Source organism: Acomys russatus, chromosome 16 (genome assembly GCF_903995435.1).
Source record: "Acomys russatus chromosome 16, mAcoRus1.1, whole genome shotgun sequence".
NCBI classification, from domain to species: Eukaryota; Metazoa; Chordata; class Mammalia; order Rodentia; family Muridae; genus Acomys; species Acomys russatus.
In genome coordinates this window covers 7,622,803-7,638,341 of record NC_067152.1, presented here as the reverse complement: position 1 = coordinate 7,638,341, position 15,539 = coordinate 7,622,803, and the positions used below count along the sequence as shown (strand labels likewise).

The following is a 15,539-nucleotide window of genomic DNA, read 5'->3' as shown; positions in this document are numbered from 1 at the left end:
CCTCAGATCCCAGCATACACACATGCGCAAAAAGAAGATTATTTCATAGATAACCGGTATGGCTCAGGCATAAACCATGAGAACAGATGCCACCCAGAAACATCTGACAGACCATGCCAGCTAATCCACAGATGAGAAATCTCTAAAGTCAGATGTGTTCGGGATATGTCAGTGAAGACGTCAGGCTTGCTTCTGCAGCGCTTCTCAGTACCTTTGTTTTCACATAAAAAAAAAAAAAAACCAGTAGGACAACAAGAGCACTCTCCGTTGACACAAAGCCATGTCTAAAGTAAGAAGGCAAGGCAAGGTGCAAAATGATGTGTGGCCAGCCACCATTCGTGTGGACACGGGCATCTCCTTATAGAGACAATCTCCGCAGCTATGTTACAGTCCACATTGGTATGTGGGCACCCCTCCTCCTCCTCCTAAGTATCTGTGTTATAGGTACCTTTTGTTGCAGTGTCCTTACTTGTGGTGATATACTCCACGCATCTTGATGCACCCTCCCTTTTTTCCTACTCAGCCAACATATACAGGTAGAGGTAGACATAGACACGTGTAACTATCCAAAAAGCTATCCAGGAAATAAGCAACTGGCTCTGGAGAAGGCGTACCTCAACCCCAGCAGAAAGGTGACATGGAGGCTGCTTCCTCGCTGCCAACCTTATGCAGTAAATGTGCTATCAAACATTTTCACTTTAATAGAGGGCAGCGTGTTTTTAGTATTTTATACATGGCTCTCAATTCCTTCATAGGTTCCTCTTGCTGATTAGAAAAATAGAACAAAAGAGCTCTCTAAGCGAGGGGTGTGTTTTGTGATAGTTCTGTGCTTTGATCCTCCTGGTGTTACTACTGTTCCCAGTCTCCCATCTAACAGGGACATGGGGAGGCTGTGCTTTCTAAGGCTGCTGAGGCAAGATCGGCCACACTAGTCTGCTCACAGGCATTAGGAACAGTAAACCTGTCTCTTAGTGTGCATCTTACTCAGCCGTGACTACCTGCCAGTAGTGAGGATTCAGCTCATCAGTAAACAGACAGTATCATGTTGGCCTTCCTAACAAAGAAGTCACCAAAAACTGCAATATTAAGCTGTCAAAGGACCCATCTGTCCTGAGCAGCTGCCCAGGCATTTGCCTGTCTGGGTGCTGGAAACATCAGTATAGCCCCAGTCTCCAGAATGGAAATTTCCTTTTTCCTGTTCTGTGTCTATGGTGAAAGCAGAAGTTAGTGCCATCTGCTGCCTTGCTTCTCACAAGCAGTATCTGTAATATCTGCTCTAATAAAGGGGCACTGTTGCTGAATTTATCTGAACATTTGACCTGCTTCTCAGATGGAGTTTCTCTCTCTCTCTCTCTCTCTCTCTCTCTCTCTCTCTCTCTCTCACACACACACACACACACACACACACACACACACACACACTTTCTCTCTCTGTCTTTCTCTCTCTCTTTTTCTTTAACACTCCATCAAAACTATAAGAAGACTGTACTTCCCAGGTAGGACAGGTGAGTGGCCTTCTGACCATGGTGGAGGAAACAGAAGAGGGTCTCAGCTCGCGACCCTTGCTCCGTCCTCTTCCCTATCCCTGCCCAGCACCTTCCAGCTGGTCCCTGTGCCTCCCTTGGGAAACAGCCTCATGATCCTTGATAGGCATTTCTAGACTGCTCCCTCAAAATACCTGGCTACTCAGCAATGTAATTCGTATTCCAACTAAAAAAAAATCTACAAGCAGAATAAACACAGTTGAGAATAACCAGATTGCCAGCCACAGAGGATTTGTTCTTTTTGTTTTGTCTCTTTGAGACAGGGTCTCACTTTGTAAACCAAGCTATCCTGAAGCTCTCAGAGATCCACCTGTCTCTGCCTCCCAAGTGCTGGGATTCAAGGCATGCACACTATGCCTGGGTTTTTATTCATTAATTTTGCTCTGTCTCAGAGGAATATATGACTGCTTCCTCCCACCCAGGGTCTTGCCATGTAGCCCAGGAGAGATGTACATGGAAACCAGGAAGGAGTGAAACTTTCCTCAGTGTATAAATTGGAAATACTCCTCAAACAACGACCCAGTGATAGGGATGGCTTTCCCTTCCCTCCTATGTTACCCTGTAGGCCTTCCCTGGCCGCCCTATGGGGAGGAGCCCTTTCCCAACCCCACAGCCTTCTCCCTTCCCTTTCTTGAGTTCTCCCTGCAATCACACACTCTGATCTGCATGACTCAACGTACCTGGCCTACGTGTGTGCCTATTGCACGTACTCTGGCTGACATATGTCCATGGAGCAGAGGCTTTGTCTCTACTCTTCACAGCAGTCCCCATGTTTTAAGCAGAGCCTGGCATGTGGAAGATTCTCTGGAAATACTAGTTGAATGCTGTTAAGTAGTTAATGTCATGGAAGAGGTCCAGCTGGCAGTAGGATGCCTCTTGCCCTTCCTCAGAGACATACATACTTTGCCTCCCAGAAGATGAGCACTCCGTCTTCTTGACAGTAGGAATCTTTTTACAGTGCCTTTCCCTTTATGAATACCTCTTTCCTTGTGCTGTTCATAGCACTGCTCAAAGTAATGCAGGATGTCCGGAGACCAACTGATTAGGTATTCCAAGGTAGAAAGTCGGCAACTAACAAGTTCATGAGCTGGAAGAGCCATGGGTATGCGATGTGCTGAGGGCTGCAGCTTCTCCTTCGCTTTTCTCTAACAACTAAACAACTAGACATAATTTCAGACTCTCCCTGTCAGTGAGCTGACGAGGAAGCAGGGTGTAGAGATTTCCTGCTCAGATCAGCAGTTTCTTAATAAGTAAAAGACTTGGAAACCACAACTGGCGGCTGTGCACATGAGCCAGCTCCCCAGCGTCAAAGCTGAGCTGGATTCTAACTACAAACAGGTGGAAGGAAGAAAGAACCCAGAAGGCTCTGTGTGCCCTCTTTCATGTAAGCACCCCAGGACTGAAAGATTTCTTCTTAGTTGTGGAGCCTATAAGGACAGAGAGTCACAGCAGGAAGATGTAAATATGAGCCAAAAAGAAAAGCCAACTCTGACGGAAATTATAACAGGAAATTCATATTATAGAAGCTATCTGCTTCAAGAAAATATAGGATACATGGGTGAATGAAAGCACTGGCTAAGAAACAGCTAAAAGTGTTCAGGGGAAGCCCAAGATTTTAGATGTTAAGTCAGTGTTAAAGTATGAAAATGGCAGTTGATGTAGCAGAAAATAGATTTGAAAAATAATGATAAGGCAGTATACAGGAGAGAACAATGTTTTGCGATTGTTTTTTTTTTATTGGGGGGGGCACTATATGCACATGTGTTGCGGGTACCAGAGGAGGCCAGAGGCATCAATCAGATGCTGTGGAGCTGGAGTTACAGGCAGTTCTGAGGCATCTGACATGGGTGTTAGGAACAGACCTGGAGTCCCCTGCAAAAGCAGCAAGTGCTTTTAACTGCTAAGCCATCTCTCCAGCCCCAAGAGCAATGATCTAGAAAGTGTCACAGGGCCGAGAACAAAAGCCTTGCACTTAAATGACAGGCACACTTGAAAAGGACATTGCAGAACGAAGGTGATCCTGGGTTCTCATGGATCTAACTATATGTATTTAATTTTAGCGTCTCTGAAATTTAGATGGAACTTATCATTGACAGGTTGCATAGCTATAAGAAGCAACACTTTAGCAATGTATGAAAGAAGATGCATTTTACAGGAAGGTATCTTATGTTCTGTAAAACACGGTCATTAAAAACTTTAAAAAGAAAACCTTTCTATACTGCAAATATTTTATGTGGAGATCTAGTGAATAGCCGTGTATTACCATGATGGTGCTTTGAATTTAAGGATTAAAACACTTTGCGCAGGCACGCGCGCGCATGCGCGCGCGTGTGTGTGTATGTGTGTGTATGTGTGTATGTGTGTGCGCGCGTGCATACACAACCTAGTCTGAGTCCCTTGGAACAACAGCTTCAGTCTTTTGAGAAGGAATGTTAAGACTCAAATTACATGCCCAACCAAGCTGTCATTTATGTTTAGCAGTCAGACACCTCAGCATATCCCCTCCTGGCACTCCTCGGCAGAGGGACAACTGTGATTAGGAATTCAAAGCCTGTCACAACCTCCATCTTTCATCTCTGTTTACCACCATCACTGTCCCCGAGTAACTCCTTCCGTACAACTGGAAATGTCTGCAAATAATTCTTGGGGGAAAGTCTAGGGGCTTTTATCCAAGAACCCCAGGTCCCATTATCTCAGTAACTGTAGTCAGAGCACTGAGATTGTCCAATGGGAGTCACTTTGACCAGAGAAATGGGTGTTTCTCAGAGTATCATAGTCTCCGATCGATGCAGGAGGGATCAGTTTTGGGAGAGGGTGTGGTATATTCAGGTAGGATGCTCGGAGGTGAAACACAGGAAGCTGTTCCTTCCTACAAAAAGCAGAAGTGGGCTGGGGGATGGCTTACTAGATAACGTGCCTGCTGTGCAAACATGAGGACCTTGCTTCTGATCCCCACCAAAGCCAGGCACAGCGGCGCATGCCGCAGGATGGAGGTAACCAGATCCCTGTGACTTGCTGGCCAGCTAGCAAGCTCCAGGTTCATTGAGAGGTCCTGTCTTTCAATGGTGGAAATAGCAGAAGAAAAACCTCTAGCCTCCAAATGTGCATATACAGGCAAGCGTACCTGCACACACACACACACACACACACGCACACACACACACATATTCCACACAGACACACACAAAGTAAAAATTATCCTAGTAAGGAAAGACGAAATGGTATAGCATTGTAAAAATCCTGAAGCTATATGAAAGTCCGTCAAGATAAGCATGGTTAAGTAGATTATGGTATTTCCATGCAGTTTAACAGCGTGCATCCATTATGAGAAAGCAACAAGCTTCCTCTGTGTGTCAAGGGGCTCCCTAAAGTCCTCTGCACTGGCACTGCTTGAGGGTACTTGCTCAAAACGTAAGTTGCAGGCCCCATCCCAGGCTGCTAAAGCATTTCCTACAGGAATCCAAATCTCTGCACCCAACAAAGTTTGTGAGATAATGGCTTCATAGCTGACAGGAAGGAGTCCAGCTGAGCACAGCAGATTTTAAGATGACCAATTGGCTGCAGCCATTGTAACAAAAGTAGTTGTTGGGGAGAGAGTTGCTTTGTTGTTGTTGTCTTGTTTAGTTTGTGTTTGGTTGGTTGGTTTGGTTTGGTTTTGAGACAGGGTCTTGCTGTGCTGGAACTTGCTATGTAAACCAGGCTGGCCTCAAACTCACAGAGATCCTTCTGCCTCTGCCTCCTGAATGCTGAGATTAAAGGTGTGTGCCACCATGCCCAGCCAAAAGTAGTTTGTTTGTTTTTTAATGAAACCACTAAATCCTCAAGTTTTAAAAAGTTATTTTCAAGTAAAATGCAAAGTAAATATCCCCTGATGTGCTGTAAAGGGAGACCAGGGGAAGGTTTGGAGGAAAAGGGGGTTAGAGGGTAATGGTGATTAGAAACGCTCCTAGGCAGAGGAAATGCACAAACCAGGCTCTGTGTGACATCTGCTTGTCCCAGAAGGAGGTGTCAGTCATCCTAAGCAATGGTTTTTAGTTACTCTAAGAAATTTGCAGTGGGGCCCCACCTGTCCCTTCCCAGATAGGAAACTCCATGTGCAAATAGCAGCTTTCCACACAACAAACTCAAGCTATTTATACATATGTTCAGAGCCATCTGCAGTAACAAGAGCACAGAGAAAATTTAAAGGTCTTTTGTGTGACTAAGCCAGGGGCCCAAATCAAACAGTAATGAGGGCCGTCTCCTGTGAAAACTGTGCCAACCCTGCCTCTCTCCCTCTGTGCTGTTCTGTGGCCCCTGTGCCAGGACCTTCTGGAACAGAGCTCCCTCTAGGGTGCAGGGTACACAGGCTTCCTCCTTTGTACCTGCCTTTGTGATGGAGGCTTTCTAAGGGCATTTTTGTGCAGATCAAAGCTATTTATTTGCTTTGTGACGTGTCCAACATTGCCTTTCATGTTGAAAGAATAAATCCCAAAGTACATCTCTTCAGCCTCTCCACAGGTAGGTAATGTACATTTAAAATAGTCATATTAGTTTTTGAAACACCATAGCACTGAACTTTACAATGTAGGTCAAAATGAAGATACTGAGGTATTCCCAAATTCACCAGATAATTAGTGGATAATACCCTGGTTTATGCTATCTGTTTGATTTTTTTTTTTTTCCTAACATGAATGTCAGCTATAACTCTAATAGGATTTTAAAAAGCTTTCTTAATGTGTTTATTTCAGGTCCTCTGAGCTAGGTTGGGATCAGGATCTTATGTAACCATAACACACTTAACCAAGTATTGTATCTGCAGCAACCACTGTCCCATTTTCATGCCATCGCTCAGCGCGCACTCACAGAACACCCACCACCAGACCTTGGGCTGTGGGTGTAGGGGGCCATAAAGATTTTTTTCAAGTCCAAACAGCTCTTAATCTTATGAGAAAGACTTCAGGGAAGTTGCCAGCTTCAGGGTGGCTCAAGATTGTCCCCCAGAGAAGGGAGCAGAGTGAAAAATCTTGGTGGAGGTTAATACCCTAGTACATTTGGAGAACTGGGTGATTGCAAGGAACCAAAGAAATAAGATTGGAAGAAATAAGCCAGAGCTTATAAAATCTATGCATTTGAACTTTCTCATATAAATAATATGGAGACAGTAAGTATAACAACATCTAAGTGGAAGCCAAAGACATGAATCAGCAGTTAAGAACATTTGTTCTCTTACGGAGGACAATTCCCGCCACGCACATGGAGGCTAACACCCATCTGTAGCTCTAGTTCCAAGGAATCAGACCCAGTCCTCTGGCCTCTGCAGTCATTATGTACATGTAGGACATAGGCATACATGCAGACAAAATGCCCATACACATAAAATAAAAATAAGCACACCTTTAATTCATACATATTGAACATGAGACAAAGGCTAATGCACTGCTTGAGACTCAAAGTGCTGTCCACTTGAGGAAAGTAGGCACTTAGAGAACACTAGTTGTGGTGTGTGAGAGAGTGTGTGTGTGTGTGTGTGTGTGTGTGTGTGTGTGTGTGTGTGTACTCCACAAATCAAAAAAAGGAAGTAATCTCTCCACAAAACACTAACATGGGTAGAGGTTGGAAAAGACAGATGAACCCTCAGCATTAAAACCAGAAATCCACACAATGATAACAGTGTGATAAAATACCTTCACCTTTATACCTTCTCTGCTGTTTGCTATTTTAATTAATCCTATATAGGTATTTTTTTATTTAACTAGCCCTATATAGGATACCTATACCTATATAGGTATCCAGATGTTTGCCTTTGGGACCAGCAAGGAAGCAAGAAGGTAAAGAGCCTTCAGCCAACCCTGTAGCCATCTCAAAAAGAAAAGACCCCTGGATAGAGTGAAATGTTAATTGTGCGGCAGAAGAAGCTTGAGGGTGGGGATGTTTGACTTTTGCTCTATCCAGCCATGCTCTCTTCCGGTACTTTTCCCTGTAGAACATCTGTGTAACTCTACCAATAGCCCCATATTCTTGCCTTGCCTAACCCTTAAGATGGATGAGCTGAATATTACAGGAATGACACCTGACCCAAGCTGGACCACTTGTCCCACCCATCCTTGGGGCCTTTGGGTCAGAGAAGATGTCTAGGCCATGGCTTCTCCTGTGCCTAAGGTGGAAGCCCTAGAGCTGTGGCTGAGTGTGCTTCCAAAGACACAGGACTGCTCTTGGTGAGAGGGCCCAACACCCAGCATAGTAGACCACAGAGGCAGAAATGTCAAGTGGGGCAGGGCCTGACTCCTTGAGCCCAGGTCAGCATACATGGCAGAGTGGGTGAGGAAGGAGGAAGGAGGAAGCCATGTTGCAGTCTTCAGAGTGAATGCTCTGCTTGATTTAAGAGCTTGTACAACCTGAAGTGGGGCTACTTGTCAAAAGCGCAGTTCGCCAGTGTGCGTTACACATGGGTGACAGTGTAATGCATACTTGAAAACTGATGGAGATTAAATTCATACATAATTTCCCCTTAGCACATTTTAAGGAAATTTGGAGAAAACTAGGCTTTTTAGTTAATTTAGTCTTTTAAGGAGAATTATAGCAGAAAAGTAAATTAGGCTCAGACTTGTGTCTGTAGTTTATTTAGGATGGTCAGGGATAGGCACCCTTCTGTGAGATGGTTGCATACAGATGTCATGTTCTCAAGGCACAGAAATCCACATAGCCATAGCCAAAGAGAGTGCTAGGCACTGGGTATGTTTACTAAAAAACATTACCCTACATTCTTGGTCACCGAGATCCCCAGCCTAGAAACTGGCACTTTTATGTTTTCCAAACCAGATATGAAAATATAAAACAGTTGGGAAAGTCCACAGGTTTTCACATTCATGATGAAAATTTCAGTCTAGCTGAATTTTAAAATCTTTTGGTCATTACCTATTTAATATTTGGTATTTATCTCACTGCCCAAAAAGTATTTCATCTAACTTACCAAATTTACCTATTTACCAAAAAACAGGTTTGCAACTATTTAATTTGATAAAGTGGCAATTAATAGCTTTGGGATATTTTTACTTACTCGTTTGCTTGTTTGTTTCTTTGTTGGATTTTTAAGATAAGATCTCTCCTGGTTGTCCTGGAACTTACTATGTAGAGCAGGCTGGACTTGAACTCACAGAGATCCACCTGCCTCTTCCTTCCCAAGTGCTGGGATTAATGATATACACGAACATGCCCAGCTGGGAGATTTCTACAGAGTTTTAAGTGATCAATTTTCTTTTTTTTTTTTTTTTTAATTCTATATAAGTGTAAAATATATGGAATGCTTCACAAATTTGCATGTCATCCTTGTACAGGGGCCATGCTAATCTTCTCTGTATCGTTTCAATTTTAGTATATGTGCTGCCTAAGTGCGCACTCATTTATTCTCTTAACAATAGTTTAAAGCAGCCAATCCCAGTCCATGACGCTCCAACTGGAAGTAGCCAGAGAACAGGCAACAAGGAGAGAAGGAAGGGTTTGTGTGCCGCTGCCAGGTACACTGGGGTAGGAACCTGAGGGACAGCAGAAATAGGAGACCAAGAAAAAATGGGCTGAAGGGGAGCCAGAATCTGAAGGCCTGCCGGACACGGTGGCGCATGCCTGTAATCACAGCACTCGGGAGGCAGAGGCAGGTGGATTGCCGAGAGTTCAAGGCCAGCCTGCTCTACAAAGTGAGTCCAGGACAGGCAAGACTATCCTGTCTTGAAAACCCAGGGGGGAAAGGAAAAAAAAAAAAGTCTGAAGGCTCAGGAGCACAGTGTTCAGAGCTGAGCTCTGACAGTGCACCCAACACAACCACTTGAATTAGGATGCAAATTTGGTAAATTTGGCAAACTGGTCATTCAACAGATTGCAACTTTGATGAATTTGGCATTTGTCTTATTTATGAATGGGTTTCTGTTACCTAGATCCAAAAAAACCCTAAGCTAATGAGTCTTGGGGAAATAATAACAAAAGTGAAGAAGGCATGTTGCTTGTAGAATGGCGGTGGGAAGAGCCAATGGTAGCATGTAAAGGTATCGTCTTATCCACTAAAAGATAAGTTTGAAGCACTCAGGGGAATGTAAAGCCCAGCTAGGAAAAATAAGGGCAGCTGGGTGCTTTATTAATTCAGACATCTGGGCCAGATGACTCAAATCCAGAGAGCACAGGGAGGCATGTCCAACTGGACTCCACCTTCAGAAACTGATTGGCAGTGTGGAAGGAACGGGCCCAAATAATGAAGACAGCTGAAGATGTGCCTAGTTTTGCTAGTGCGAACAAAGATCCCAAAAAGTCAAGAATATTAGCTGGATATGGTAGCTCATACTTGTAATCCTGGCACTTGGAAGGCTGAGGCAGGAGGATCATGAATTAGAGGTCACGCTGTATTACATAACAACTTTCAATGTATGTAGCAAGGCCTTGTCTCAAGATAACTAGAGTAGGGTGGACAGATCAGTGACAGAACACTTGCCTGACAAGCCCAAGGCCCTGGGTCTCCACTCCAAGTGCCTGTTTAAAAATTACATTGTTGAAACTTAATGTAAATTTTCCACAGATTTCTAAAATAGCCATGATTTTCATTTTAGGGGAAGAAAAGCTATAAGAGTCAGCATAAGCATGGTGATAATTAATTGGAAAAGGCCCACATGACACTCTTCAGAAATTTGAATAAAGTCCTACTCACTGAATTTGCCAAGGACACAGCCCCAGAAGAATGGTTGACACTGTGGGTGACAGAATCAGGATTCAGAACATCTTGTCAGGCTAGAATAATGAAAAGAAACTACTGCAAAGTAAATGTGAAGTTCTGCCGTTAGAACACAGCACGTCATGTGCACGTGTGGACCAGGAGAGCTCTGCAGCCATGTGTGTCCCCAGGCTCCAGGGCCTGTGATTCTGAGTCACACACAGCTTAGATACAGACAGGAAACCACTAGAGGCAAGAGCACAGATGATACCTGGAGGTCAGCTTTCCTCACTGTACTGTCACAGGGTAATGGCGCACACATGGTTAGAAGTTGATATAGGCTCAGATGTCCCCACATACTGCGAATTCTTGGCCTCGTCCTCTGCAGACCCTAGGCTTTCCTGTGTAGTTCTGTGGTCTTCCTTTAAAAGATAACAGTTATTCTTTGCTTCGGCTTCACTTTGACACATTTTTTTATTCTAGCTTTCCTTTCTACAGTGTAAAAACGAAGACAGGAAAAATTTTTCTTGCACTTGATTTTTTTAAATGTATATATTTTATGTGTATTAGTGTCTTGCTTGCATGTATGTCTGTGCATCATGTATGTGCCTAGTGCCCTCAGATATCCAAAGAGAATATCAGATCCCTGGAACTAGAATTATGTTGTGGTCATCCAAGTGGGTGCTGGGAATCAAACATGGGACTTCTTGAACAGCAGCCAGTCCTCCTAACCACTGAGCCATCTCTCCATCCCTACGTTTAATATGCCTTAATTTGATTCTTCTTTTGAACTTAGGTCCAAAAAAAGGAATGTCAAATTTTCTATAATTGTCATGCAATTTGTAATTATAGGAAAATTATCCAAATGTTGTGAGATTATTTTAGATCTAATCATTTCCTCCCAAAACAAAGCAGCTAGTTAACCAGTAAGTTCACAAAGTTTTCTTAGTGGTAAAAAAAAAAAATCAGCTTGATTCATGGTAAGACAGAATCATTGGAAAGTGAAGCAAAGTGTTAGATCCTGGTCTCCAGGATTAGATATGTTGTATAAAATGTCCTTTTAAAAAAAAAAAAAAAAGAATCTGACTAGACTACAAGGAGAAAAGAAATGTAGGTATGAACTGAAAAGGCCAGAAGACAGCATCAGATCTTCTAGGACTAGTTACAGACAGTTGTCAGCCGCCACGTGAGTGCTGGCAATCAAGCCCTGGTTCTCTGGAACAGTAGCCAGTGTTACTCATCACCGAGCCATCTCTCCAGGCCCATGATGCTGAGCTGTACATTTTAAAAATCATCTAGATGCTAAAAAGTAATGTGCAAATCAGTGCTAGTGAACCAGTACCATAGAAACTGGAAAAATTCATGTCTGTTACATACATATATATATACTGATTTCTTCAATCTCAGTTGCATATCAGACTTGTCTCCTATGTGGGAATGCAAAAATCAACCTCTCCATCTAGTGTGGTCTGCCGAGGGGGAAATGCATAATTCATAACAGGTTTGTAGGAGTATAAAGGAGGTAGCTTAAAGCACAAAGGTTAGAGTACATCTTTAGTCAGGCCTGAGAGAACTGAAGAAAATTCTAGGAAAGGGTCATCAAAAAGAGCCTTGTTTGTGCAAGCTCCTAAAAGAAGTCTCTGAAGCCTAGGCTGCTAGCCAAGATGGAGTGAGTAGAGTAAGATTTCTGTTTACCCTTTTATCTAAAACAATCAAAAGCAAATGTTTAAAACAATGGCTCTTAAGGCAAGATAGCAGGAAGTGAAGGGCAATCATCCCTGAACACGGAAAATGCGAGCGGATCTGCAGCTGCCCCAGCATCCAGCCTTGAGAGGGTATCCAGACCATGACACAGGGAGGGAGTCATAACAGAGCCTGGGGGGAGGGGGACCGGGCAGGGAGGCTAGACAGAGAGGAGAAATGCACAGAGGAAGAACTCTGGGGAATTGTGAGGTTCCTCTTGGGTTATGGGCTGAATGCTGCCCAGCATAGCTGTATAAGAAAATTACCCAAATATAAAGACAGGGCAGTTTGGAAGATGAGAGGTGCCGATGCCCAGCACTCTCAGACAGTGAAGAGCAGTGCCTGTCCCAGCAGTGAGCCTGGGACACCTTTGCTCACCAGTGGGGAATTGAATGTTACACACAAAGGGTTTCCTTGAGCAGTAGAAACTGACTGGCCCTAGACCAAATACAGCTGTGGTCTCCTCTAACAAATCTTAACATCCAAAAGAAACAGATTATCTACAAATGTCCCTAACCCACAAAAAGCCCAAAAATATGTATGAAGTATAAAATTACCTAGCACCAAGTTCATAATCTCTACATTATGAATCTAGCCAAAAGTCTTAGGCCTGCAAAAAAAAAAATCTTCTTGATATGAGAAGAAACAGCAAAGAGATTGGCCCAAACCACACTAGATGTTAGAAGCAGCCATCAAGGACATGAAAGTAGTCACTAGGACCATGTTTAACAAAAAGGTAAAGATTGGAAAACACCCAAAGCAATGGGCGGGCTAACAACATACTCAGCAGTGCAGAGGGAAACTGAGCGACTCTGAATATCTAACAGTAGAAACTATGCAAAGAGAAGCTCTGGGGGAAAGTGGGATTTTGAAATAAATGGATCACCAACTGTGAAATGACTTGAAATAGTGTAAAAGCATGCAAATGGAGTTGCCAATGGCCCCGAAGATGAGAAAGCTAAGTGAGTAGATAATGGCTAAAATTTTCCAACTTGGGTAAAAACTTTATAAGCCACAGATTCACAAATTTCAATGAAACTCAGACACACGAATAATAATGAGACGTATAGACTCATCACAGTGAGGTTCCTCAAAATCAGTTATTTAAAGTAAAGCCTTAAAAGGGATCTGATGCAAACATTATATTCAAACGAATAAAAGATAAAGGTACTGACAAGCTCCATTGGAAACCCTGTAGGCAAGAACAGAGTAGCATATTTAAAGCCCTTCCCTTCCATAATAAGCAGAAAATGCTAGCATGTTAAAAATAAATAAATAAATAAATAAAATATGAAACCTCCCTGATGTCAGAATACAGTTTTTGAGTGTTTGCCAGCGTAGACCATACTACATGCTGTATCATGGTTGTAATGACTATAAAAGGTTTCTAGATCCCTGTCATAGTCAAATCAAGTTAGAAATCAATACAGAGTTAAAAATGCAAGTTGGTTGCCAGGGAATGGTGGCGCACACCCTTAATCCCAGCACTAAGAAAGCAGAGGCTGGTCTACCCAGAGAAACCTGTCTCAAAAACAAAGCGAAACAAAACAAAAATGGAAATTGGGCTGGGGATAGCCCTGTGGGAAAAGCCTCTTTGCCATGCAACCATGAGGACCAGAGTTCAAATACCCAGAACTCTCAGCAAAAGGGGTAAAAGTATCAGAAGATGACGCAGCAGGTAAAAGCACTTTCAAACAGGTCTGCTTTCAATCTTTAAAGCCACATGGTAGAAGGAGAAATCAACTCCTTCAAGTTATCCTCTATACTCCACATGCGGGGTGGGCATGTGCGCGTGCACGCGCACGCGCGCGCACACACACACACACACACACACAAAATAAATAAGTAAATATGAAAATTTTTAAACTAGGTACAGTAGTACCAATCTCTACAGCCTTCAGCCAGGTGGGAGGCAGAGACAGAAGAAAACAGTAAACAAGAGACTATCCCAAAGTGGAGTACAGGGACCTGTACTGAGCTTGCCTACACCAACATATACATGAGTGTGTACACACACCCTAAATAATCATCAGTCACACACATTAAAAAAAAAAAAAGTAGGAGCCAGAGCAGTGGTTCTCACCCTCCCTAATGCTGCAGCCCCATAATACAGCTCCTCATGCTGTGGTGACCCCAACCATAACATTATTTTCATTGTTACTTCATAACTATAATTTTGCTACTGCTATGAATCATAATATAAATATCTGAGTTTTCTGATGGTCTTTGGTAACCCCTGTGAAAGAGTTGAGAACCACTGAGCTAGAGAGATGGTTAAGAACATTTACCACTCTTGAAGAAGACCAGGGTTCAGTTCCCGACACCCATATTGGACAGCTCACAACTGCCTGTAACCCCAGCTTTAGGGGATCCAATACCCTCTTGTGATCTCCATAGGTACCTACACAAATGTGCATGTACCCACACACATATAATTAAAAATAAAATACATCATAAAAAAGAAAGAGCATTTTAAAACAAAAGACAAATAATATACTCCAAACTAATCTATGGGTCAAGGAGGAAATTAAAGTTAGTATTTCAAACTAAATGAAAATATTTCAGTTTCATGTAATACTGCTAAAGCAATGCTTAGGTGAAAATATGTATTACTGAATGCCTAGATTAGAAAAAAGAAAGAAAATATCTCGTATCAATGGTTTCAGCTTCCACTTAAAATTTTAAAAATCTAAGCAAATGAAACCAAAGAAAGTGAAAGAAGAGAAACAAAAACCAGAGCAGGAATCAGGGAAAATAGAAATCAGAAAAATATAGCAAACAATAGAGAATGATGAGAGGAATCAGAAAACAAACTCCCACTGGGCGTGGTGGCGCACACCTGTAATCCCAGCATGTGGGAGGCAGAAGCGGGTGGATCCCTGTGAGTTCGAGGCCAGCCTGGTCTACAAAGTGAGTTCTAGGACAGCCAGGGCTACACAGAGAAACCCTGTCTCAAAAAAAGAAAAAAGAAGGCAAACTCCCGGTGTCTTTATCCCAGTAACTGATATAAGTGCTCCCCGTTGCCAGCAGGTGGGAAGCAGAGGCAGGTGGATCGCTGTAAGTTCGAGGCCAGCCAAGGCTACACAGAGAAACTCTGTCTCGAAAAAACAAACACTCAAACTCATACCTTTTTTTTTTTTTCCAATACAGGGTTTCCCTGTGTAGCCTTGGCTGTCCTAGACTTGCTTTGTAGACCAGGCTGACCTCAAGCTCACAGCAATCCACCTGCCTCTACCTCCCGCATGCTGGGATTAAAGGTGTCAGCCACCATGCCGGGCATTAAAACTCATACCTTTTTTAAAAATGCATGGTATATTATCATAATCCATGTTGAGCGTAGAGTATGGTAGCATACCACAACCTCTTAGCCCTACCTCATTGTGTAATGAGACAGGATGTGCTGGCCATGGCAGGCATTTTGAGAGAGATGATGGCTTTATGAGTAATCATACACATCTCAAAATTATCAAATTATATAATTTAGAACTTTGGGATTTATTACATAGCACCAGTGCTTCAATCAGGCCAAAACTAAAAACTTCCTGGATCTATGGAACAGGGAGGAATGTCCAGGTGGG

General features: G+C 43.0%; 1 protein-coding gene and 1 non-coding gene across 2 annotated transcripts in view; one reads left to right on the top strand and one right to left on the bottom strand.

The window, feature by feature from the left end:
- Myo1d (myosin ID) overlaps nt 1–15,539 on the top strand; it is a 304,092-nt gene that overhangs the window by 229,887 nt on the left and 58,666 nt on the right. The gene's annotated exons all lie outside the window — the stretch shown is intronic.
- Nucleotides 8,816–8,922, bottom strand: LOC127200933 (U6 spliceosomal RNA). The gene has a single exon (XR_007832149.1). It is a non-coding gene; the product is annotated as a U6 spliceosomal RNA (small nuclear RNA).